Raw genomic sequence first — 25,694 nt, 5'->3', positions numbered from 1 at the left:
TTTATGCGTATATTTATGTGAAAGTCGAGTCATACTAATAATAAGAAAATTACCTATACTCCTTATTATGCGTAACTTCGCAAGATATGTGCCTGACATCCTTATGCAGCCTAAAGACGAAGGGAGAGGAAGAACTAAGAAAGGCTCCGAACAAATGTAAGGAAGGGGAAAGATTGAACAAACGCAAAGGTAGATTCGGTTCTACAAGGAATCGGCTAACATGAATCGAACGTAAGGCCTCTTACCGGTTTTTAGTGGATTCGGTTATTTCAGTTTACATGCTTCAGTCCACATCTGTTGAGTAACGGTCAGCGCGTCTGGCCGCGAAACAGGTGGCCCGGGTCCGATTCCCGGTCGGGGCAAGTTACCTGGTTGAGGTATTGTCCGGGGTTTTCCCTCAACCCAAGATGAGCAAATGCTGGGTAACTTTCAGTGCTGGACCCCAGACTCATTTCACCGGCATTATCACCTTCATCTCATTCAGACGCTAAATAACCTAAGCTGTTGATAAAGCGTCGTAAAATAACCTACTAAAATAATAGTAATATACGTTACAAGAGCGGCATGTTGACGTTTTCATGTTCGAGGAAAACGAACATACCGCTCGTGTATCGTACATTATTTTGTACGAAGATCGTTTATTACATACCTGAAAGACGAATTTCTAATTAGTTGCAATGAAATCTCCATGTTGGTTTCTGTTTAATGACGGCAACTTCGGAAAACCAAAATATCTTCCTTCAACATTCTTGCTATAAAATGTTTTCTGTGTTTACTATACTCCAGCAGGCCATGATATACGTCTGTCTTTTTTTTCCCCCAGTCTATAATGCGAACTTAAAACAAACGGTAAGGTTATGTAATGATTTATTTTTCATTTTAATATTTTAACAATATTATTTATATAACAAAACTGAGAAGTTTAAATATCTTGGAACATTAATGACAAGTAACAATAACGAATTAATTGAAGTACAGAGTCGAATCACTGCAGCCAATAAGGCCTATTTTGCATTAAGCGCAATATTGAAATCTGTGTGCACAAGGAAATAAAACTTAAAATATACAAAACAATTATTAGAAGTATTCTCTGTTATGCAAGCGAAACTTGGACATTATCTAAGGAGACAGATGCTAAACTAGGTATATTTGAACGCAAAATACTTAGAAGAATTTTTGGACCGGTGCAAGAAAATATGCAGAGGAGAATACGTTATAATAACGAGCTATATAAATTATATAGAAGTTTCGATATTGTTACTTTCATCAAATTAAGGAGGCTTGAATGGGCCGGACATGTCTATCGGATGGAAGGGAACAGAATACCAAAGAAGATCTTAGAAGGGAAAATGCATGGTAAAAGACCAATTGGAAGACCCAAAAATAGATGGATAGATGCGGTAACGATCGATTCTCAGGACTATCTCGGAACAACTGCCTGGAGGAGATTAGCACAGGACAGGGACAGTTGGAGGAAGAAAATTGAGGAGGCTAAGGCTCGACTTTGGGCTGTGATGCCATCGTAGTAGTAGTATTTATATAACATATTGCAGTAATAACATCGGCATCTGGAATCTTGTTGATTTTTTCACGGCTTCCTTAATGTTACTTGTATCAGGAATTCAATAAGTTTCGTGGAGTAGTAGACTTTACTTAATTTTTGTAAATATTTAAAAACAATAATTAACATTGCAATTTAGGTGAAATTGCAGTGGTAAGTTTCCAATTTATAATTATTACTATGTTAAACGTCTCTAAAAATAATATGTTAAAAGCCTAAAGCAGTAAAATGAATGTCGCGCTTAAGCGGTAAGAAGGGGGAAATTGTTGTGTGTGTTACGTTGGGAATACTGAATGTGGTATTTCACACTTACCGCGTATTGGTTCTGTGCGGAAAACAAGCAAATACGCACGATCTCGCACAAAAATAAATACATGCTTCACTTCCACGTACTGTTGGGATGCCTATGGGGTAGGGCGAAGTTTGTAGTTTCTTGATTATTAATACGTAGAGGAATCCCGCAATGCAGTAGTCTGTATCATTCGCAAAAGGAGAAGAAATCTGACAGCCGAAAAGCATAAAACGTACGATGAGGAAGTGTTCCGTCATTTTCCTGAAGTTCTTTCCCCCCCCCCCCTTTTGATAAGTGACGAAATTTTGAAGTTAACGTCAGAATCTTAGATACATATTCAGTTCTACGATGTATAATCCTGACCAGTCTCGACTGGTTATTTGTGTTTCGCCTGTGTGAAGTCACACGTCATAAAAGTGAACGAAGATTTAAGTGTGACAATATTTGTTGGCGATTCTTTTGTTTGATTACTAGCCATACTTCAAACATTTATATCATAAAACTCGAAGGAGAAATATCTGAATTTGTACTTCAGTCGTGGCTCACTAAGCTGCTAGTTTCACTGTGAGGTACCGCGGTTCGATCTCGGGCAGAATCGTGTGGTGGTTAAACCGTTTATCAAACCTGTATTTACTGCCATTCTAATTTAACCATAATTTCTCAAATTTCGCCGTCTCATTTTCTGTTGGTGCCGGGATAATATATACAACAGTGTTGCCAACTTTGCTCTTTCATAATTAAATTTAGCTCTTTGGGAACCAGAATAACTCTAAAAGTTCTCTTTTTACATTTGCAGTCAAATATAGTGCATTTTCTCCATCGTTTTATTTATTTTAAACGCCTTTTCTGCAGATATTATCTTCCAGCACACAAGTTAGTATATTTATTTATAGTTTTTATAATTTTAAAATAGAAGTATGCTCTTATTTTTTAAAATTACTTCAAGCCTAGGCGCCAGATTGTCGTCACAGAAATTATTTATTTTCCTGCAACTAGAAAGTTGCTTTTGTGTATCTGTATATACACCATATATACAGAATGTGTCTGTGGTGATATTACAAACTTTCAGGAATTATGGAGAAGGGTAAAAGCATCAATTTGAGATAAGGAAGTCCGGTCCGCAGACGTCCAAGTCGAAAGTCATAAACCAAAACCGTTTTGGGATACCTATGAAGTGGAACAAGAAAAAATAAGCGTTCATTTTGCGATGTGAGTCAAGGAAGCAAGTGGACACCAACCCATGTCTGTTATGTTGGCATGTTGCAGAACTTTTGTTGTTGATCAACTCCCCCAGGATAGGTTTTCCAGCAACATGAGGTTCCACCCCATTACTATGATGCAGTGCGTGGTTTCTTGAATGCAAACTTTCCCAATAGGTTGATCGGAAAAGGAGAACCTTTGCCTGGCCACCTAGGTCACCCGATTTGACGTCCATTGACCTTTTTATGGGGCTTTATGACGGATGTTGTGTACCAACGTGATACGGTTGACACTTTGGAAAAACTGAGACAACGTATTATAAATGCAACAGCGCTAATCACTCCACAAACGTTATGGAACACTTGGCAAAAGATTGAGTACCTTTTGGATGTCTTCGGGGTAGCTCGAGGTGCACACATCGAGTTGCAGTGACCGTTCTCCGAAACTCGGAGAGTTTTTACATCAAGTTGTACAGAAAGTTATGTTATAAAACCATCATTTATACTTTAAATTAGCACTTATTTCTCGATCCCTCTAAGCGGAACAGGATGTATATATAGACATAGGTTATGAAATTTACGTTCTACTTTCATGTTACTTCATTCAATTCATATTTTCTGTTTTGTATGTTAATTGTATAATCATGAAACTTTAATAAGCTTTATTTTAATTAGGATAGTGAAACAATAGCCGTCTTAATCTAGAACGACACCACGTGAATGAAAACATCGTTGAGAACATAGAACATCGACATTGATCCGAGTGCAGTTACTGAATATTAATAGTTCGAATACAGATATGAGATCTTTACTTCAGTATTAATAGAATGTTAGTTTCGATTCATGAACGCATATTCGATTCTACCCAACACTACCATACAACCCGAAGCTATTCCATGTGTGTCTGTTTGTGGGGGAAGTTTCATGCCGCGTCTGTGGCTACAGTGCTAGCACGCCGGCATTCCATCCAGGCTTGCCCGGGTTCGTTCGCTGGTTAGGTCTGGGTGGAATTTGTGAAGGACAAAACAGAGGGGTTTTCTCCGAGTACTCCCGTTTCCCTCTATCATTCCACCAAAAATCACCATTCCCCCCTTATTTCATATGAGGGGATCAGAAGCAAAAGGGTACAAGTGACATTTCTAAGAACATTAGTTAAGTGCATCCAGGGCAAGCTAAAACATTTAAAATTTTAAAATGGCAAAGGGATACATCTTTTAACCACACCACATCACACACTAAAATTGAAATAAAAAATTCCACGGAATTTGCAAAATCTTAGCCCTTAAATTAACAATGTATTCTATAGGATACAACAGGTTAACAGGCCATCTATATATATAATTTGAACTGGTAATAGAAATTACGGGAAAACGGCTGGACGGATTTTAATAAATGACCCCTCATTTTGAAGCTTGGAACTCAAAGTTTTTCGGAAAAAAGTAGTTTTCAGTGAAATGTCAATTTTTAAACATAATTTTCCTATTTTCCAAAATCCATCTGTCGTCAGTTTTGAGAACTAGCTAATAGCATTCACGACCGACTTGATATACCCTTCGCTTTTTTGTAAAGGAGATGCGAAGCGAGCATCAAGTCGGCTGTGTTGCATTTCAGAATAAAACAAAACACTTACTACAGTAAACAATATTACACGAAGGCCATGATTTGCAAGAATGCTGACATATTTAGAGCTCAAATTAAATTGGTTATTAAAAACTTAACTTACTAAAAATAATTTATAGGTTCGATTCTGTGGTGTGTAATTTTCTGGGTACAGCTGTGTATTGGATATTAAAAACTACAAAACTTGAGGTGGTTTGATGACATTATTACCATTAGAAATGAAATATTATTATAGTTAATGCCATGATGTGACTATTTTTTATTAATTATACATATTAATGCTATATTGATGATATGAAAGTGAAACGTTTTGGGGTTGTATAAGTGGACGTAGAGAAAAACTTAAATTAGATTTTGATTTCTATATTTTACTGAGTGGCGGCTATATAGTATATATAGTATATGTTACTGAAAGCTATAAAACTTACGTAAGATAATAATATTATTAAAAATCAAATATTTTTATAATTATTAATCAAGTGGGGTTGGGTCTTTTTCATACATCTAATGGCGGTGTGGTGTAGATATTTATATGCGTGGTTCTCTTCAGTATTGGCTCGAGAGAAAGTATCTTTCATTATTATGGAAGCAAATAACTTTCAGAATGTCTGGTATTCTTCATTGAAAATAAATCTGAAAAATGTTTATTTGAACGTCTAATGAACTTAGTTCGCAGCATTTGCTGCACAAGCCACTAGTATGCTATAATTTTAATAGAACAATAGAAAATAAATTGGTAGGAAAATTAAAATTTCACAATACTATAATATTCTACGACATATAAAATATGGGCATTGCGATAGTTGTTTTCTTTACGGTCCGACAAGGTTTAATAAACTAGTGTGAGAAATGAAGCTTTGCCAAGTACTTTCAACCACATTTTCACACAAATAACTTAAGAGCACTTATACCCTTTTGCTTCTGAGCCTCTCATTTATGATTTGTAATAGTAAAATTAGACTGGGGGGGGGGTGTCTGGAGATTAGTACTGGTTTCCGTTGCCGATCTAAGCTCTAAGGGCTTGGGACCCCGGGCTCTGGATTCGGGCTCGTCTGTAGCCGATGAGACCTTGCCTCCAAGGCCCAGGAAGTATGGGCCGACTGTCAGCGTCGGATTCACGATTGCCTCCCAGGCCATCCGTCGAACTTAGGGCTATACAGCCAATGCTTACAGGGCGTACTAAGTGCAAATGTATGGTTGTATAGGAACTTCTTTCTCTTTATTGTTAACGTAAGGTCCTGCGCCGTGGCGTCGTGGTCTAAGGCATCCTGCCTAGGACTCGCGTTACGGAATGCGCGCTGGTTAGAGTCCTCATGGGGGAAGAAATTTTCTCATGAAATTTCGGCCAGTGTGCGGGACCGGTGCCCACCCGGCATCGTGATGCACTTGGGGAGCTACGAAAGGTAGCGAAATTCGGTTAAGCAAACCAGCTATAACGGCTGGGGGGGGGGCTCATCGTGCTAACCACACGATACCTCCATTCTGGTTGGATGATCGTCCACCTCTGTTTCGGCATGTGGCCGTGAGGCCAGCAGCCGGCTGGTTGGTCTTGGCCCTTCGTGGGTTGTAGCGCCACGGATTATTATTATTATTATTATTATTATTATTATTATTATTATTATTATTGTTGTTGTTATTGTTGATGTAATGAAAAACGCAGAAAACAGCAGCGAAGAGGGCACAGGATTGGTTCACGACAGGAAGAAACTTGACTACGAGATCAAACTGCGCATGCGCGGACTTCTCCTGCAGTGCCGGCGTGATCCTTAGCTGGATTTATTTTCGCGTGCACGTTCCAGATTAAATCAAAAAGTTCCCTTCGTACTAACCTATGCGGTGGCTGAATGATCAAACTTTCAGACTGTCACGCAGGCGCCCCGGGTTCGACTCCCGGTCAGGTCTGGGATTTTTTTCATTGAAAAAATCCATAGTGGCACTTGTGGTGGACAAGGTCGCAGTTGGGATTTTTCCCGGGGATTCTCCCGTTTTTCCTCAAATTAGGCATTTATATATTTCCGTCACCATTTCTCCATTTCGTTATAATTCCATAGCATTCCCCGAACGCCGGCTGGCAACGCATGGAGGGTGCTACCCTAGGGACGAGTGGGGGTTGTCTGCTCGAAACCTGGGCACACAGAGAACCTTAGTGTGGTCAGCCGGTGTGGGTTTGGGAATGCGTCACCAGGGGTCAGCGCAATCAATTATTTTATGGACGAAAAAGTTTGGACTGAAATTGAACTCAGAGAAATCACAGGCAAATATAGTGGGACATCAACGACTTTTAAGTAAATTAAACACAGGTCACTTATCTCCTGTTAAAATGAATGAAACTATTATCCCTTACAGTGATAGAGTAAAAAATCTAGGATTTATATGGACAAAAACTTAAGTTGGAATACTCAAAAGTCGACCTGGTTGGCGAGTTGGTATAGCGCTGGCCTTCTATGCCCAAGGTTGCGGGTTCGATCCCGGGCCAGGTCGATGGCATTTAAGTGTGCTTAAATGTGACAGGCTCATGTCAGTAGATTTACTGGCATGTAAAAGAACTCCTGCGGGACAAAATTCCGGCACATCCGGCGATGCTGATATAACCTCTGCAGTTGCGAGCGTCGTTAAATGAAACCTAACATTAACAAATACTCAAATCACACACTCGTGTAAAATAATTTTTTATGAAAATTCACGCACTAAAAAGAATCCGAAATTTCCTTCCGTTGCTTCTCAAGAAGAATTTAGTGCAGTCGCTCTTGATGTCTCATTTTGATTACTGTGACACTCTCTACACTGACCTTAACATGAAATTGACAGACAGACTACAGCGTGTTCATAATGCATGCGTTCGATTTATTTGCAACGTCCGTAGATCTGACCGTATCACACCTTCACTAAATATGCTGTCCTGGGTCCGTCTCAAAGAGCGAAGAACTATTCACTCTCTCACTTTACTCTTCAATATTCTTCAAACCTCTAACCCTAGCTACCTAGCTTCTCGTTTTCAACATTTGTCCTCATATCACGAAATAGATACTCGCTCACAACACCATATCACACTCTCCATTCCTAAACACAGAACATCCTTCTACTCTTCATCTTTCACCGTCTCTGCAGCTCATTTCTGGAACTCTCTACCACAACATATCAGAGACTGTCGGACATTGTCTAGTTTCAAAAATAATTGCACTTTTTCAATTCAGATTCCTTTCAGTTATAAGCCTTTTTCTCTGCGATAGTTTTGTAAAAATATAGGCTATATATTTCTTTCCTTCCTTTCCCATTTTTGTTCTCTTTATCAACCGATGAATTTATTATCATAACCTCTTTATTGTGAATTTTATTTAATTATCGTATTTTTTCTTTTTTATTATTAATTTATTACATTCCATTTTGTTATATTCTACCTTACGTTTTCCATATTAAGTATTTGTACTAAATGAGTTGCCTTTGCTATATTCCAATGTATTTTACTTTCTTTTTTCTGTTATGGTATTATTTCCATGTTGTTTAGCGTCGATTTTATTATGCTATTATTATTATTATTATTATTATTCTGAGAGAGGAACATAGGTTAAGGGTGTTTGAGAATAAGGTGCTTAGGAAAATATTTGGGGCTAAGCGGGATGAAGTTACAGGAGAATGGAGAAAGTTACACAACACAGAACTGCACGCATTGTATTCTTCACCTGACATAATTAGGAACTTGAAATCCAGACGTTTGAGATGGGCAGGGCATGTAGCACGTATGAGCGAATCCAGAAATGCATATAGAGTGTTAGTTGGGAGACCGGAGGGAAAAAGACCTTTAGGGAGGCCGAGACGTAGATGGGAGGATAATATTATAATGGATTTGAGGGAGGTGGGGTATGATGATAGAGACTGGCTTAATCTTGCACAGGATAGGGACCGATGGCGGGCTTATGTGAGGGCGGCAATGAACCTTCGGGTTCCTTAAAAGCCATTTGTAAGTAAGTAAGTAAGTAAGTATTATTATTATTATTATTATTACTATTATTATTATTATTATTTTGTAATATATTAGTATTCTGTTCTTTAACTTTTTGTTAAATTTTAACTGCTTGTATACTTTGTGACCTGGTAGAGTGTAAGAGAAGGCCCTATGGCCTTAACTCTGCCAGTATAAATAAAGAATTATTATTATTATTATTATTATTATTATTATTATTATTATTATTATTATTATTATTATTATTATTATTAGATCTTAACAGGTCTCAGTGCTGGGCCATAGTGCCCTCCTCCGTTAAATTCAATTTAATTCAATTCAATTCGTACTCCGGTTACACATTTTACATATACGAAGGTTAGGTTTGGTTAGTTTAGGTTTTTATTAATCGAGTCCGCGCATGCGCAGTTTGATCTCACAGCCAAGTTCTTCCTGTCGTGAAGTTACTTTGTTGTAGCAGTAATCCTGATGTTGGTGGGAGTATTTTTCGATTTTTACAACAGGAGGGATATAATTGAAATCACGTGACCGACAGCCGAGAAGTTGGTATTTATTTAGGATTAATGGAATTTATTGATCTTGTATGAGTTTCTTAAACGTACTTTAGAAGTTGTTTTGCATTATATAACAGAGCGTTGAGGACACTCGAGAAAGCCAATAAGCCCATGATGATGGCAATGGAAGCCTTGTGACATGGTTCATATGGAGAGAAAGTTTTACGAGGCATCACTAAAGAAATATTTCAACACACAACAATTGCCATATCTAGCAAATGGGACAAACGATTTCCCTTCTAACGTTACATTTGCATAGAATACTAATTAAAATGTAAGAACTGAGATTTTAGCATTGTATTCTGTAATTTAATTATTGTAACAAACTCAACAAACAAGATTTTAATCATAAGTTACTTGTAACGTATAAAAATCTCTCGTTTCCATTATTTATATTTTCCGCAGTAGGCTTTTATCATCTAGTCTGCTGTCAAAAAATCTGAAAGTTAGAATTTATAAAACAGTTATATTACCAGTTGTTCTTTAGGTTGTGAAACTTGGACTCTCACTTTGAGAGAGGAACATAGGTTAAGGGTGTTTGAGAATAAGGTACTTAGGAAAATATTTAGGGCTAAGAGGGATGAAGTTACAGGATAATGGAGAAAGTTACACAACACAGAACTGCACGCATTGTATTCTTCACCTGACATAATTAGGAACATTAAATCCAGACGTTTGAGATGGACAGGGCATGTAGCACGTATGGGCGAATCCAGAAATGCATATAGAGTGTTAGTTGGGAGGCCGGAGGGAAAAATACCTTTGGGGAGGCCGAAACGTAGATGGGAAGATAATATTAAAATGTATTTGAGGGAGGTGGGATATGATGATAGAGAGTGGATTAATCTTGCTCAGGGTAGGGAACTATGGCGGGCTTATGTGAGGGTGGCAATGAACCTCCGGGTTCCTTAAAAGCCAGTAAGTAAGTAATAAGTAAGGAAGTAAGTAAGCCAAGGTAATAAATTAGTAATTTTGTTCTTGGTAGTGGAAGGACTAGAGAGAAAGAAACTCCTGTACTACAATGGATTATTCGTTCAGTTAGCCGGCCTGTCGATGTGTGTAAGCTTGTTTACCTTGTTTCGAAGTCTCACGTGGCGAGGTGAGCTGTGAGGCCCTCTACCGATGAAAACAGACGTCTGCCCTTGAAAAGTGCTCGCTCTCTAATTGCAACCATTAGTTTGAAACACGACGTTCATAATTTAAACCGATCCATTCAATTTTCAGTTCTCAAGAATTCATTCTTACCTTTACATTTTAATTATTTCGATTATGAACCGATCAATTCAAACATAGTGCGATTTGAAGTGGATGTGAGGGGAACCCTCATCTTTCGCTACAGAAATTTATTTTATTGGGTTATTTTACGACGCTGTATCAACATCTAGGTTATTTAGCGTCTGAATGGAATGAAGGTGATAATGCCGGTGAAATGAGTCCGGGATCCAACACCGAAAGTTACCCAGCATTTGCTCGTATTGGGTTGAGGGAAATCCCCGGAAAAAACCTCAACCAGGTAACTTGCCCCGACCGGGATTCGAACCCGGGCCACCTGGTTTCGCAGCCAGACGCGCTGACCGTTATTCCACAGGTGTGGACACACTACAGAAATATTACTCCTGTGTTTACATAGTACTTGCCGCAAAAAGGTAATTTATCTTCTCCAGTTGCATTTACTGTGTGTAAAACAAGTAACATTATGTGGTTATGCAAATCAAGATTTCAGGTATAACTCCCTGTAAAGTTGATTTGAATAATTACGAGGGAAAAATTGTTCCGGGGCCGGGCATCGAACCCGGGACCTTTGGTTAACGTACCAACGCTCCACCACTGAGCTACCCGGGAACTCTACCCCACACCGATCCAATTTTTCCCTCTATATCCACAGACCTCAAAGTGGACTGACAACCGTCAAGCAACCAACTTCAAGTGCACACTAACTCCGTGTGACTTAAATTGTGGTTTTCTGTAACGAACAGTGATGTGTATTATGCAAATCAAGATTTCAGGTATAACTCCCTGTAAAGTTGATTTGAATAATTTCGAGGGAAAAATTGTTCCGGGGCCGGGCATCGAACCCGGGACCTTTGGTTCAATTAACTGTTCATATTGCATACATAGCGTGTCATTAAGATGAAATATCATTGTAAACACTGTCAGCTTTTACAACAGGCTAAGATTTATGTATCACATGAATCATTAGAATGCAAGCTATAAAATTAATACACATTCACAGTATTGCTAGAGTGTGATTTTCAGTGTTCGTGTATGTTTGTAACCAGTAGTTATAATTTTATTTGCAACGAATCAAAAACTGAAATAATGATTCACTATGTGGTTACTTTGTCAAAGCTTGATGTTTTCTTGTTTTACAAATTTCTACCGGCGTAGTTCAGGCGTTGATTCAGAGTTGCACTCTGGCGTAGGTTCGATTCTTGCTTGGGCTAATTCTGCAGTGCTCGGGAAAAGTGACACAAGTCAGTTTCCACAAACCTTTTTTGATAATTTATTGACAACTTACGGAACATCTGCTCGCTTGGAAAAAAAATACATAAGTATTTCTCCCATTACAATAATTCATACAGAAAAAAAAATCAAATCGACATAAACCAGTGTAAGTTGTCAATAAATTATCAAAAAAGTTTTGTGGAAACTGACTTATGTCACTTTTCTCAAGCACTGCAGAATTATCTGGTCTGGTTTTTTCCTAGGTTTTCTCCAAACGTAAGGCGAATGTCAGGTAATCTATAGCGAATCCTCGGTCTCATCTCGCTATCACCAATTTCATGGATGCTAAATAACCCAGTCGTTGACAAAGAGTCGTTTAAATAATATTTCTTCATCTCATACTACAGCAGCATATATTTTATACGATTAAATATTTTATAGTCTTTGGATGTCTGTTACATGTTTTTGCGGCATCATTAGTATACAGTGCATATTGATGTTAAACGGTCTGCATTTTGAGTAAAATTAAAATACATATACAGGGTGTAAGTTATATAATCTACAGATTGAAGAGGGCAATAGAATACAAAAAAGTTATTATGCGTCTAATAATTAAGTGCATGGTTAATTAGAAAATTAGGCTCAAAGTTTGTATAATCTGGCAAGAACGCATCGCCGTCTCACCTAGGAATACACACATGCACTCGGTCTGAACAGCAGAGTTCCGTCCCTTACATTACAGCGGTTTGTAAGACTTCCTAATATTAAATCTTGTAAGAAAACTGTCCATCTTATTTGAAACTGTAAAGGTCGAAATCATTCCTTATCAGTTTCTCTAATGTATGTATGTATTTATTAACACTACAATTGGGTATACACCCGGTGGCAGTGATATATAATATACAATAATGCCATTACAGTTATACAATAATTACAGCAATAAAAGAAAAATAAAATAAATAAAATAAAATAAACCTAAATTTTATTTCTAACTATAAATAAATAAATGCAATAAACCTAGGACTATAAATAAAAACTATTCTATAATAACGCCTACAATAAGCAAAAGTAAACCTAACTTATAGGGGAGAGTCGGGTAGTATCGGACATCGGGTAATATCGGACAGTGAGTTTCTTTCATCTACCACACGATGATAGTACCTGATTGACATGGTTACGTTTCTGTGATGTCGCATAGAGAAACGTAACCATGTCATTCAGGTACTACCATATGGTGGTAGATGAAAGAAACGCACTGTCCGATACTACCCGATGTCCGATACTACCCGACTCTCCCCTAAGTACTTCTATTTCACCCAACTATTACCAATTTAAGTAATTACATATCACCTTAATTAATTACAAATCAACTTAATTACATATCATCTTAATTAATTACATATCTTAATTAATTACCTATCACCTTAATTTATTTACATATCAACTAAATTACATATCATCTTAATTAATTACATACCAACTTAATTAATTACATGACACAACTTAGATAATTACCCTGCCCTACAATTACATTTTCAGTCTAATCTTCTCAACCTTTTCTTAAATGTATTGATTTTGAGAGGACCATCCTGAAAGATTGCCGCAGGTAAGCTGTTCCAGTCTACTATTGTGCGGTTAACAAAGGAAAATTTTGCCACGTCCGTTCTTTGTTTTCTATATTTAAACTTCCTAATGTGATCTGCCCTGCCTAAGTATGATGGTGTTGCTAATAAGAGTAGAAATAAAATTGTACGGACAGTACCCTACTTACCGAGTAAAATAGAATTACAATTTAAGGAAAATTAGAAAATTAGGCCGGGTGCACACAGAATCAGAAGCGGCGCGACGCTAGATTTTGCTTTACAACGCCTCGCGACAGTTTATAACACTGTCTGCTCGCGACAACTGATTTGCTGGCTGTGTGGATTTGGAAAACTGGCCTAGGCTACAAAATGGCGTCAATGAAAGAGGACTCTCTATATAAAAATTTCTATTGTATTTGTTGTAATTTCCTGAGGACGCTTAATACGCCTAAAAATCTATATTATTGAAAGAGTCTTAAAATTAAATGTTTTTTTTCCTAATACCCGGTACTCGTTACATAGACCACTCCTACACTAAACCTGGAGTAATTTAAGCTTATTAATCAAATAAATGATTCTACTTACTGTTTTTTTATATGCTCACCTGTATGTAATTTCTATGTTATACATATTTCATTGTTATTTTCCATCCGAAGATCATTAAGAACTACACTATGAATATTACTTAATATCTCCTATCTTTCTTCAAATAGTGTTTATATGCCATGTTAAATTTCATTTGTTTTCATAAGTTAACAATGATGAACATTGGGAGCAACATATAAGAAACTATTTTCCTACACAATGCACGCTATATTCACGTTGTTTTGAAATGATTAATCGAAGATGGTTTGCTTATTGTTTAATACACGTACGTAATTTCTATTCTATACGTTTTTTTTCTATTCCACGATCATTAAGAATGGTGAATATTATTCATGCTTGTTTCCTGTATATCTTAAAATAATGTTATGTGGCATATTAGTTTTATTTGTCGTTATTTACGTAAAAATGATGCGCCAAAAAATAAAAAATAATAATTTCGTACTCACTCCACATCAATTTAAAACAGTTACTTACAAATGGCTTTTAGAGAACCCAGAGGTTCATTGCCGCCCTCACATAAGCCCGCCGTCAGTCCCTATCCTGAGCAAGATTAATCCAGTTCCTACCATCATATCCCACCTCCCTCAAATAAATTTTTATGTTATCCTCCTATCTACGTCTCGGCCTTCCCAAAGGTCTTTTTCCCTCCGGCCTCCCAACTAACATTCTATATGCATTTCTGGATTCGCCCATACGTGCTACTTGTCCTGCCCATCTCAAACGTCTGGATTTAATGTTCCTAATTATGTCAGGTGAAGAATACAATGCGTGCAGTTCTGTGTTGTGTAACTTTTTGCATTCTCCTGTAACTTTATCCTTCTTAGACCCAAATATTTATCTAAGTACCTTATTCTCAAACGCTCTTAGCCTCTGTTTCTCTCTCAAAGTGAGAGTTCAAGTTTCATAACAATAGACAGGAAGTTCGTACCAAAGCAATAGATTTCAGCTGAGTACAGCGAGGAGTATAGATATCACCCGCACTTCGCCCTGCTACAGCTCGCTACAGACGATACACAGTTCACATAAACAACGCATAATATCATTCTGTGTACGGTCATGAATATTTTGAAGAAAATGTTAATTTATATTAATATTTTAGTTTTTGAACAACGTGAGCTATTCTGTTATTATTGTATTATTTATGAAATGTTAATATTATGCGTGTTTCCAAAAAAGTAAACTCATCTGTTATTAGGGGAGAGTCGGGTAGTATCGGAGAGTGTGTTTCTTTCATCTACCACCATATGCTAATACCTGAATGTCATAGTTACGTTTCTCTATGCGACATCACAGAAACGTAACCATGTCAATCAGGTACTATCATCGTGTGGTAGATGAAAGAAACTCACTGTCCGATATTACCCGATGTCCGATACTACCCGACTCTCCCCTAAATAATTATTCAAACAGCAGTGTGTAACACGTTTATTTTTCCCCGGATTATTCTTCGTTAAATGTTGCCGTCTCGCGTTGCTATGCATTCGGTTGCGTTACAGTCCAAGTTCAACATCGGAATTACGATACGAACTTCCTAGCTGTCATTACAATAGACATGAACAATTTTATTGGAAACAATTATGGGTTTAATATTATGTGCCACACACGAGATACACTATTAGATTCAAAAAGTTGTTGTTCACCTGATGATAGTAAGATATACTGTCTCATATTTCAGATTTGCTCCAGCAACGTCTTGTGACGTAGAACGAATATTTTCAGCGTACAAATATTGTTTTTTTTTATGAACATAGAAGGAGTGTTTCTTTTGATGAAATGAAAATGTTCATTTCTTATAATGAGGCTAGAATCATACTTTGTATGTTATTTTGTAAGTATTGGTAAATTATTTTAATTTGGGAGTTACGAAGTTTATAATTACAAATTATTATTTTTTATCACTAACAATTACTGCTTCTACACATATGAATGTGTCCATACGTTAATCTACACAGAAATGTGGGAAACAGTAATTGCTGTCGTTCTAGAGAGAATCATTTGTTTGAAATTAATAAATTAAAAACCGTGAAGGAATAGGTTGACTGTTCTACATTATCATCAGAATTTCTCACCTTCTAGCATGAATCTTTCACCATTGTATTTGCGATAAACTTCAACTGAATTGTGTAATTATCTTTGTATGAGAAAGTTCTGAGTGAAAAGGCCAAGTTAACTTATCAGGGAAGAAAATTATGGATAAAAATTGCTCACCGGAGTTTAATAGGTAGCAAACAATGCTTCATCCGCAGATATTCAATTAAATCCCTGTATATCAATTAACTGTCCATCTTGCATACATAGCGTGTCATTAAGATGAAATATCATTGTAAACATTGTCAGCTTTTACAACAGGCTGAGATTTATATATCACATCAATCATTAGAATGCAAGCTATAAAATTAATACACGTTCACAGTATTGCTAGAGTGTGATTTTCAGTGTTCGCGTATCCTTTGTAATCAGTACTTACAATTTTATTTGCAACGAATCAAAAACTGAATTGTTACAAAACGCTACATTCCAACATTAAAAGTGCTATAAAATACTAAATTTGATTTTTAATAATAATAATAATAATAATAATAATAATAATAATATCTATTTATTTATTCTGGCGAAGTTAAGGCCATCAGGCCTTCTCTTCCACTTAGCCAGAAACAAAAGAAGCTGATAAAGTTTTACAGACTAATATTTAAAGAACACTGATAAAAATTTATATAGTCATACAAGCACAAGTTGAGTAAAATAATGCGAATATAGCCTACTAAATAATAATTACAAAATAATATAAGGCTAGACGTTACATTCAATGAATATGCAAGGGGTGAGTGAACCAATATTACAAATTACAAGAATAACAAATTCAAATGTAAATTATAACTATACGACACTGAGGAAAATTACATATATACACATATACACACAAAGGAGAATTAAACATGAATACTGGTCACGTGTTTAAACAATTCACTTTTAAATTGCAATATCGTTCGACAATTCCTGAGGGAGCTGGGTAGGGAGTTCCAGAAACGAATTGCTGATACTGTGAAAGAGGAAGAATAGTGAGCTGTTTTATGGCAAGGCATAGATAATAAGGGCCATTTTTAGAACGAGTACCCAGGCTGTGATAAGAGGACAAGAAATTAAAACGCACCGAGAGATAGTTAGGCGAAGAAGTATTGATGATGCGATATAGGAAAATTAGTGACTGGATATATCTTCGGTCCTGTAATCTTACCCATTGCAGCGTTTCAAGGGAAGGTATAATGTGGTCGTATTTGCAGATATTGCAAATGAAACGTATGCAGGCATTGTGAACGCGCTGCAATCTTTGGGCTAAGTTAGAATTTAAATCTGTTAATAGAATGTTGCAATAGTCAAAATGTGGCAGCACTAATATTTGTATGAGAATTCTTTTTAATTGAAAGGGTAGAAAATTTTTCAGGCGATTTAATGAATGAAGGATGGAGAAGACGGTCTTGCATGTGTGTGTGACTTGGACATTCCACTGGAGGCCCTCGTCCATGTACACACCTAAGTAGACTATACAAGTTTTAATTTTAAGTTTCTAAAATCCACCATCACTAAATATGATGTTACGATACGCATCTTGCAACTTACAATGTTATTTTTACATAAAAGTAATGTCCATGCAAAATGTCGTTTAATTAAACGCCTTAAAGATAATCATTTCAGCATAAACTAAAGCGAAATTATAAAAAAAAATATTTATACAATTTTTAACTCAAAGTTGTCAGTATTTAATGGGATACATTATTTCAACAGTCAGGACAGGATAGCCACTCAGGTATAACTGACATTTCCTTGCTAATTCTGCCGTCTTGCACTTTGTTGGGCGGTTGACAGGTCTCGCTACACAACGGCCTCATGTCACTTTACCGCCGAGACAGAGAAATGTGAAATCCTCCAGAAGACACTGCTATCAGCCACATCAATTTGTTGAAATATACACCAATAGCTTACAGTTCACTTAGTGATTGATATAGAATCCTATGAATTATTTACATTACATTACATTACTAACTTATTTTCACAAAAATCGAATGAATTTTATAACTGAAAAACATATACACAATACCAGAAGAAATGTCCCAACTCTTTTGGCAGAACCCAAATGCCACACTACAGCTGGATTAAGACACAGTAGGAATTATGGACCAAGACTATACAATTCAGTATTGAAAAATAATCCAGACCTAAGCAATTTACACATTCGTAAGTTTAAAAATAAAGTGAAAATGTTTGTATGATATTTGATAAATTTTATTATAAATTTTTTTAAGTGTTACTAGCATTATATGGTACTAATTTTTATTGTATTTATCTGATGCATGTAACCTATAAGATAAAACATTGTAATAAATATAAACAGATCATTTTCTTAATTAATAACAGTGTATATCTCCAATAAATGATTCCTTAGCATCGCCACAGATACACTTGATTGTACTTCTCACTAGAAAGTTATTGAAATTTATATTTTCCCCGCCATTCATAAAATATTTTGGTATGATACCTCTTGCACAAAAGGAGAGATCTATAACTGAAACTCGGTTAATATATTTCAGTATTATTTGTATTTATCCTGGTAATAATGAACAGTTTGACTCGTAGACATTTTGTTTTTGAGCATTAACTTCCCATGATTGTACGAGAAGATTCGAAGAGAACGGCAGTAACGTAGACTTTCAGCTCCCCCCTACTACCAATAATGCACAACACAATGTCAATACGGCGGTTGCTGTCGTCTGCGATACAACGAACTTTTCTGTTGATTTTCGAGTTTGGCATTTTTTCCGGTTATTATAATTATGCTTATTTAAGTTGTGTTAACTCTCGATAGTGGTTTTATATTTTATTTTATCCGTCTTAGTATTTATTTTATTATTGTAAATATTTTTGTTTTATCACTATTATTATTATTATTATTATTATTATTATTATTATTAATGAATTATTTTGTATTACAATCTTTGTATCATTTCTGTCACGATTATTCTATTATTATTATTATTATTATTATTATTATTATTATTATTATTATTAGTATTATTACTATTATTTTATATCATCAGCATTATTATTTGAACCCTGTAAAATTTATGTAGACTACTGGACTGTACCCGAGCACGAGCATATGCTCATTTCGGGTATCTATCCAAATGTAAATTCAAATGTAAATTGTAAATAAATTTGAATTTGAATAAATAAAAATAAATAAATTTGAATTTAGCCCAAGACTGTCTTCTTTTTACAGTTTTAAATATAAAAGCGACTGAGTTTTAATATTTAATAAAGAAATGTTCACGAAGAAGTTAAACTGCTTAAAAAGCTATAATAGACTGCAGGAATGTCAAAACGCCTGAATTACGTGCTCATACTACAAGCAATACAAATCCAACAAGGTTCACTTATCAGCAAGACAAAGTACAATCATCGCTCTTAAGGAAATGTTGTGCGGGTTCTTGGGAGCACGCAGTGCAGGCGTTTTGACATTCCTGGACTAGAGGTTTACCACCATTTTAATAATTTACTATACTTTCAACCAGGTTTTTTTAAACTCCAAGGGCCATATTCATAGACATTCTTAGCGCGGTTTTCCGGTGGATGATCAACGAACTAACGTTCTTCATATTCATAAACCAGTGTTAGCGATATAATATGATATGAATCCTGTACAAGTAATCAGTCGATAGCCGGGGCTAGTTTAGCACGCTCGTAGCGCGGGCTAGCGAAATGTCTATGCATAGCAACCCAAAACTATAACTGACATATTGTCACATTTTAATCTCTTATGACCCAAATCAAACCTTCCTTTCATATTTTAATTTCTAATGCTTTCGTAATGTTAACCATAATAAAATCTGTTTAGCGACTATATTTTTCAAAATTGAAATACTAAAACTTAAAGAAAATAAATATGAAATCTTTTTAAAATAATTATGTACCTTAAAGTTCATTCATTTGTTCCTTATAAAATCATATTTTATATTAAAGTGTAACATTAATCGATAAAATTCAAATTTAAAACTAACAAATAGATTATTTCCGACTGCCATTCTAGCGGACCCAAACTCGATTCTACGAAGAGTACTGGAGACAATCTACTTCCCACAACATTTGAATAAGCTTTTTTTTTACATGTGAGATATCTCAAGGAGGTATCTTGGCTCAAAAGGGGTGGCAAAAACTATTTGGAACTTCCCGGTCTTTAATCGGATCAAAAATCCTGATAGAACTGATATTTAACCCTTGCGGTGAATTTCCGTGAAGTCCGAAGGGTCTAATTAGTCGAATTCACTCTCCTCACCTCCGCGCTTTGGCCCCTTGGGATCTTTTAAGATAAGAAAGAGAGAGTTGTGTGCGGAAAGCAAGGGGAATCTATCACATTTATTTTTCTGATTAAAAAGTGAAGACATGGCATGATCAGTCTTTCAGCGGTAAAAGATGTCACTGAGCGTAGACTAAGTAAAAAATTCATCTCAATAATCTAGTTTGGATCTGAAATGTACAAGGTAGGCTACTTCGAATGTTTTGTAATACAGGAATCTAAGGAATTTATCCTGTATGAACTCAATTGGATGAACGTTGTTCTTTCAACTAAGATTCCAAATTAATGAAGTACATTCCAACTTGCTTGTAAGTGATTATAAAGTAAAATAAAAACAGAAGGTTGAGTGAAGAATTTCGAATTTATAATTACAAATTCTAGTGGATTTTAAATAGAATTAATAGTTCTATTGTTGTGACATGGTGTTTGAAAGTTGCGCCATTGTTAAGTTCCATAACAAATTAATTTAATTTTGAAACACATTTCATTTATTTTGCCATTAAATAAAATAAGATGTGGAAATAGTACTCTTTTTCCTGGAATATGTTATCACTTTACATTTGTTATATTAACTCAAAACTGATTATTTTTGCATCATGATAACATATTATTTATATCTTCTTGTAAACATGCAATGTCATTAATACTGGTTATCCTTTGGTATAATTTTAAATCATCAGCAAGTAATAAGGATTTAGATTGAGGTTTAATTAACATTAGATAAATTTTGAAAAATACTAAGAGTAAAGGGGCCATATGTTCGTTTCTTGTGGTACTCCAGAATAGCTTATATTCAGATAACTCATTATGAAGAGATACGTACTGTTGTTTGTTAAAAAAAAAAGACTAGAAAAATGACATTCATTTTTTTTTTTTTTTTTTTTTTTTTTTTTTTTTTTTGCAAAAGACAATTTTGTCATTTTGTATAATGGAATTTTGTGATTAACTTTGTTAAATGCTTTCCAAAAATTCATGTAAAATTCATCTGTTATGTTTGGCCAGCTGAAGCAAATCAATAAGCGATTAAAAAAATGAAACTTTTCTTCTAAATATAATCACGACAAAGGCGTAACTCAGTGTATAATTCAGTGAGATATAGTATTAGGCAAATCATTGATTATATTCAAACTAAAAGTGGTGCTAAGTTCGATATTTGTGGTGTGCCAGAATAGCTTAGTCTCCAATGTATTCAGATCGCGCTTTGTACAAGATACGTACTGTTGCCTGTTTTTTCAAATGAAATCAGGAACATTTTATTATTCTTTTAAACTAAATTATATTAATTTGTGTAACATAATTTTTTTATTAACTTCGTCACATTATTTCGCAAAATCCATGTAAATCTATATATATAATTTGAACTGGTAATGGAAATTACGGGAAAACGGCTGAACGGATTTTAATAAATGACCCCTCATTTTGAAACTTAGATCTTCCAGAAAAATAGTAACTTTCAGTGAAGCGTTAGTTTTCCTACATAATTTTCATATTTTCCAAAATCCATCTTTCGTCAGTTTTGAGAACCAATTGCATCATTTCAGAATAAAACAAAACACACACTAGCGTACAATAAACAATAGGCTATTACACGAAGGCCATGACCTGCAGGATTTCTGACATATTTAGAGCTCAAATTCAATTGGTTATTAAAAACTTCAAGGCTCACAAAAATTATTTACAGGTCTGATTCTGCGGTGTGTAATTTTATGAGTACAGCTGTGTATTGGATATTAAAATCTACAAAACTTGAGATGGTTTCATGACATTATTACCATTAGAAATTAAATATTATTTTAATTAATGCCATGATGCGATTATTTTTCATTAATTATACATTACGTATTAATGCTATATTGATGATATGAAAGTGAAACTTTTGGGGTTCTATAAGTAGATGTAGAATGAAATTAGATCTTCATTTCTATAATTTATTAATAGCGGCTATGTAGTATATAACACAAAACTTACGTAAGATAATAATATTGTTATTAAAAATGAAATATTTTTATAGTTATTAATCTAGTGGGGTTGGGTCTTCTTCATATACTTAATGACGTTGTGGTATAGATATTTATATGCGTCATTCTCTTCAGTATTGGCTCGAGAGACCGCAAAAATTACAGTTCCTAAAGAAAGACCAAAAGGTATTACTTACTGATAAAATAAGAGACCTAGAAAATTGTGTAGTCTCCCGACCATTTCAGCAAGATCTCTTAGTAGGATGAAATGATTTTACCCTCTACATTTCAAGCTCTCCATGCAGCAGCTATACCAAGATGCTATGTTTATTGTTCGAAAGCATAGCAAACCTGACATTTTTTTAACTTTCGCGTACAATTCACAATGATCTGAATTAGCTATTATTTAGTCCCACATGAAAAACCCACTGATCGTTCTGACATTGTTACTTGCGTTTTCGCGTTAAAACTCAAAACCTGAATGTGGATAGGTTCAAGAAAAAATATTTGGCATAAAAAAACATTCAGAGGGAGTATATTTCATTATTATGGAAGAAAATAACTTTCAAAATGTCTGGTATTCTTTATTGAAAATAAATCTGAAAAATTTTTATTTGAACGTCTAATTTACTTAGTTTGCATCATTTGCTGCACAAGCCACTAGTTACATCTATTGTGCTTGGCTAGTCGAAACAACTGAATAACAAGCCAACAAACGGTTGAAAAAATTAAACCCATTTACGACAAAAGACTAACGTCCCACATGAAAAACCCACTGATCGTTCTGACATTGTTACTTGCGTTTTCGCGTTAAAACTCAAAACCTGAAGGTGGATAGGTGCAAGAAAAAATATTTGGCATAAAAAAACATTCAGAGGGAGTATATTTCATTATTATGGAAGAAAATAACTTTCAAAATGTCTGGTATTCTTTATTGAAAATAAATCTGAAAAATTTTTATTTGAACGTCTAATTTACTTAGTTTGCATCATTTGCTGCACAAGCCACTAGTTACATCTGTTGTGCTTGGCTAGTCGAAACAACTGAATAACAAGCCAACAAACGGTTGAAAAAATTAAACCCATTTACGACAAAAGACTAACGTCCCACATGAAAAACCCACTGATCGTTCTGACATTGTTACTTGCGTTTTCGCGTTAAAACTCAAAACCTGAAGGTGGATAGGTGCAAGAAAAAATATTTGGCATAAAAAAACATTCAGAGGGAGTATATTTCATTATTATGGAAGAAAATAACTTTCAAAATGTCTGGTATTCTTTATTGAAAATAAATCTGAAAAATATTTATTTGAACGTCTAATTTACTTAGTTTGCATCATTTGCTGCACAAGCCACTAGTTACATCTGTTGTGCTTGGCTAGTCGAAACAGCTGAATAACAAGCCAATAAACGGTTGAAAAAATTAAACCCATTACGACAAAAGACTAACGTCCCACATGAAAAACCCACTGATCGTTCTGACATTGTTACTTGCGTTTTCGCGTTGAAACTCAAAACCTGAAGGTGGATAGGTTCAAGAAAAAGTATTTGGCATAAAAAACATTCAGAGGAAGTATGTTTCATTATTATGGAAGAAAATAACTTTCAAAATATCTGGTATTCTTTATTGAAAATAAATCTGAAAAAATTTTGTTTTAACGTCTAATTTACTTAGTTTGCATCATTTGCTGCACAAGCCACTAGTTACATCTATTGTGCTTGGCTAGTCGAAACAGCTGAATAACAAGCCAATAAACGGTTGAAAAATTAAACCCATTTACGACAAAAGACTAACGTCCCACATGAAAAACCCACTGATCGTTCTGACATTGTTACTTGCGTTTTCGCGTTAAAACTCAAAACCTGAAGGTGGATAGGTTGGAGAAAAAGTATTTGGCATTAAAAAACGTTCAGAGGGAGTATATTTCATTATTATGGAAGAAAATAACTTTCAAAATATCTGGTATTCTTTATTGAAAATAAATCTGAAAAATTTTTATTTGAACGTCTAATTTACTTAGTTTGCAGCATTTGCTGCACAAACCACTAGTTACATCTATTGTGCTTGGCTAGTCGAAACAACTGAATAACAAGCCAATAAACGGTTGAAAAAATTAAACCCATTTACGACAAAAGACTAACGTCCCACATGAAAAACCCACTGATCGTTCTGACATTGTTACTTGCGTTTTCGCGTTAAAACTCAAAACCTGAAGGTGGATAGGTTGGAGAAAAAGTATTTGGCATTATTAAACGTTCAGAGGGAGTATATTTCATTATTATGGAAGAAAATAACTTTCAAAATATCTGGTATTCTTTATTGAAAATAAATCTGAAATATTTTTATTTGAACGTCTAATTTACTTAGTTTGCAGCATTTGCTGCACAAGCCACTAGTTACATCTATTGTGCTTGGCTAGTCGAAACAACTGAATAACAAGCCAACAAACGGTTGAAAAAATTAAACCCATTTACGACAAAAGACTAACGTCCCACATGAAAAACCCACTGATCGTTCTGACACTGTTACTTGCGTTTTCACGTTGAAACTCAAAACCTGAAGGTGGATAGGTTCAAGAAAAAATATTTGGCATAAAAAAACATTCAGAGGGAGTATATTTCATTATTATGGAAGAAAATAACTTTCAAAATATTTAGTATTCTTTATTGAAAATAAATCTGAAAAATTTTTATTTGAACGTCTAATTTACTTAGTTTGCAGCATTTGCTGCACAAGCCACTAGTTCCATCTATTGTGCTTGGCTAGTCGAAACAACTGAATAACAAGCCAATAAACGGTTGAAAAAATTAAACCCATTTACGACAAAAGACTAACGTCATGTAAGAAGTGACAAACGCTTTGTCCTTAGATGCAGATTGTGCGTTATCTTACCTTGGGTGGACAAGATCCTTAACACTTATAAACACCACGGAACTGAACTGAACCTGGATCTGGCAGCAGGTGCACGAACACACTACACAAAGCACGTCGGTGTGCAGACTAGTGTACTCGGTCGCTCGCCAGCGGAGTAGGGAAGAAAGTTTCAAGGTACTGGAGTGCCTCCTCCACCCTGCCCTCCGAGGAGAAATGTAACAGTGATGTAATCGTCTACGTACTACGTTGCCTCACACAAAAATCCTTTTCTCACAGTGAAAGGCCTGGCTAATCTCTTGTTTTCCCACAATAATAAGAAGAATGTTATATTTTTGTATATTCTGCGTAAAGCAGTAACTGAACACTTTTTACTTTCTCACTGTGCAATGTGTGATGCTTATTTTCGCGGTAACATGCGCTTTCAGCATTCCTCATGCGAAAAAAAAGTGGTTTTCGGACATTTCGTCCGTCCCTCTTTCTGTTTGTGTAGGCCTATTAGCGATGTACGGGCTATTCCATATGAAATCGATCAGTAAAAAACCTCGCATTTTTTAATACTCTAATTCTTTCCCTATTTATACAAGGTGCTGAGGAGAGTGCATTTTCAAAAATATACTATCGAAAGTCAAACGGTTTTCGTACTATTGAGCGACAAATTTAGCGTATTTTATAAAAACAAACCTCTTTCAGCG

The 25,694-nt window shown here is 35.3% G+C and overlaps 1 protein-coding gene across 1 annotated transcript in view; it reads right to left on the bottom strand.

Annotated features, from left to right (window-relative positions):
• Positions 1 to 25,171, bottom strand: part of LOC138714618 (fatty acyl-CoA reductase 1-like) — a 167,008-nt gene extending 141,837 nt beyond the window's left edge. Inside the window, exon 1 of the mRNA XM_069846647.1 lies at positions 25,021 to 25,171. The gene's annotated coding sequence lies outside the window, so the exon portion shown is untranslated. The remainder of the gene's footprint in view (positions 1 to 25,020) is intronic.
• Between the last annotated feature and the right edge of the window lie 523 nt (positions 25,172 to 25,694).

Source organism: Periplaneta americana, chromosome 15, assembly GCF_040183065.1.
Source record: "Periplaneta americana isolate PAMFEO1 chromosome 15, P.americana_PAMFEO1_priV1, whole genome shotgun sequence".
NCBI lineage: Eukaryota > Metazoa > Arthropoda > Insecta > Blattodea > Blattidae > Periplaneta > Periplaneta americana.
The sequence above is the reverse complement of the archived record's forward strand: the minus strand, read 5'-3'. Positions and strand labels throughout refer to the sequence as shown.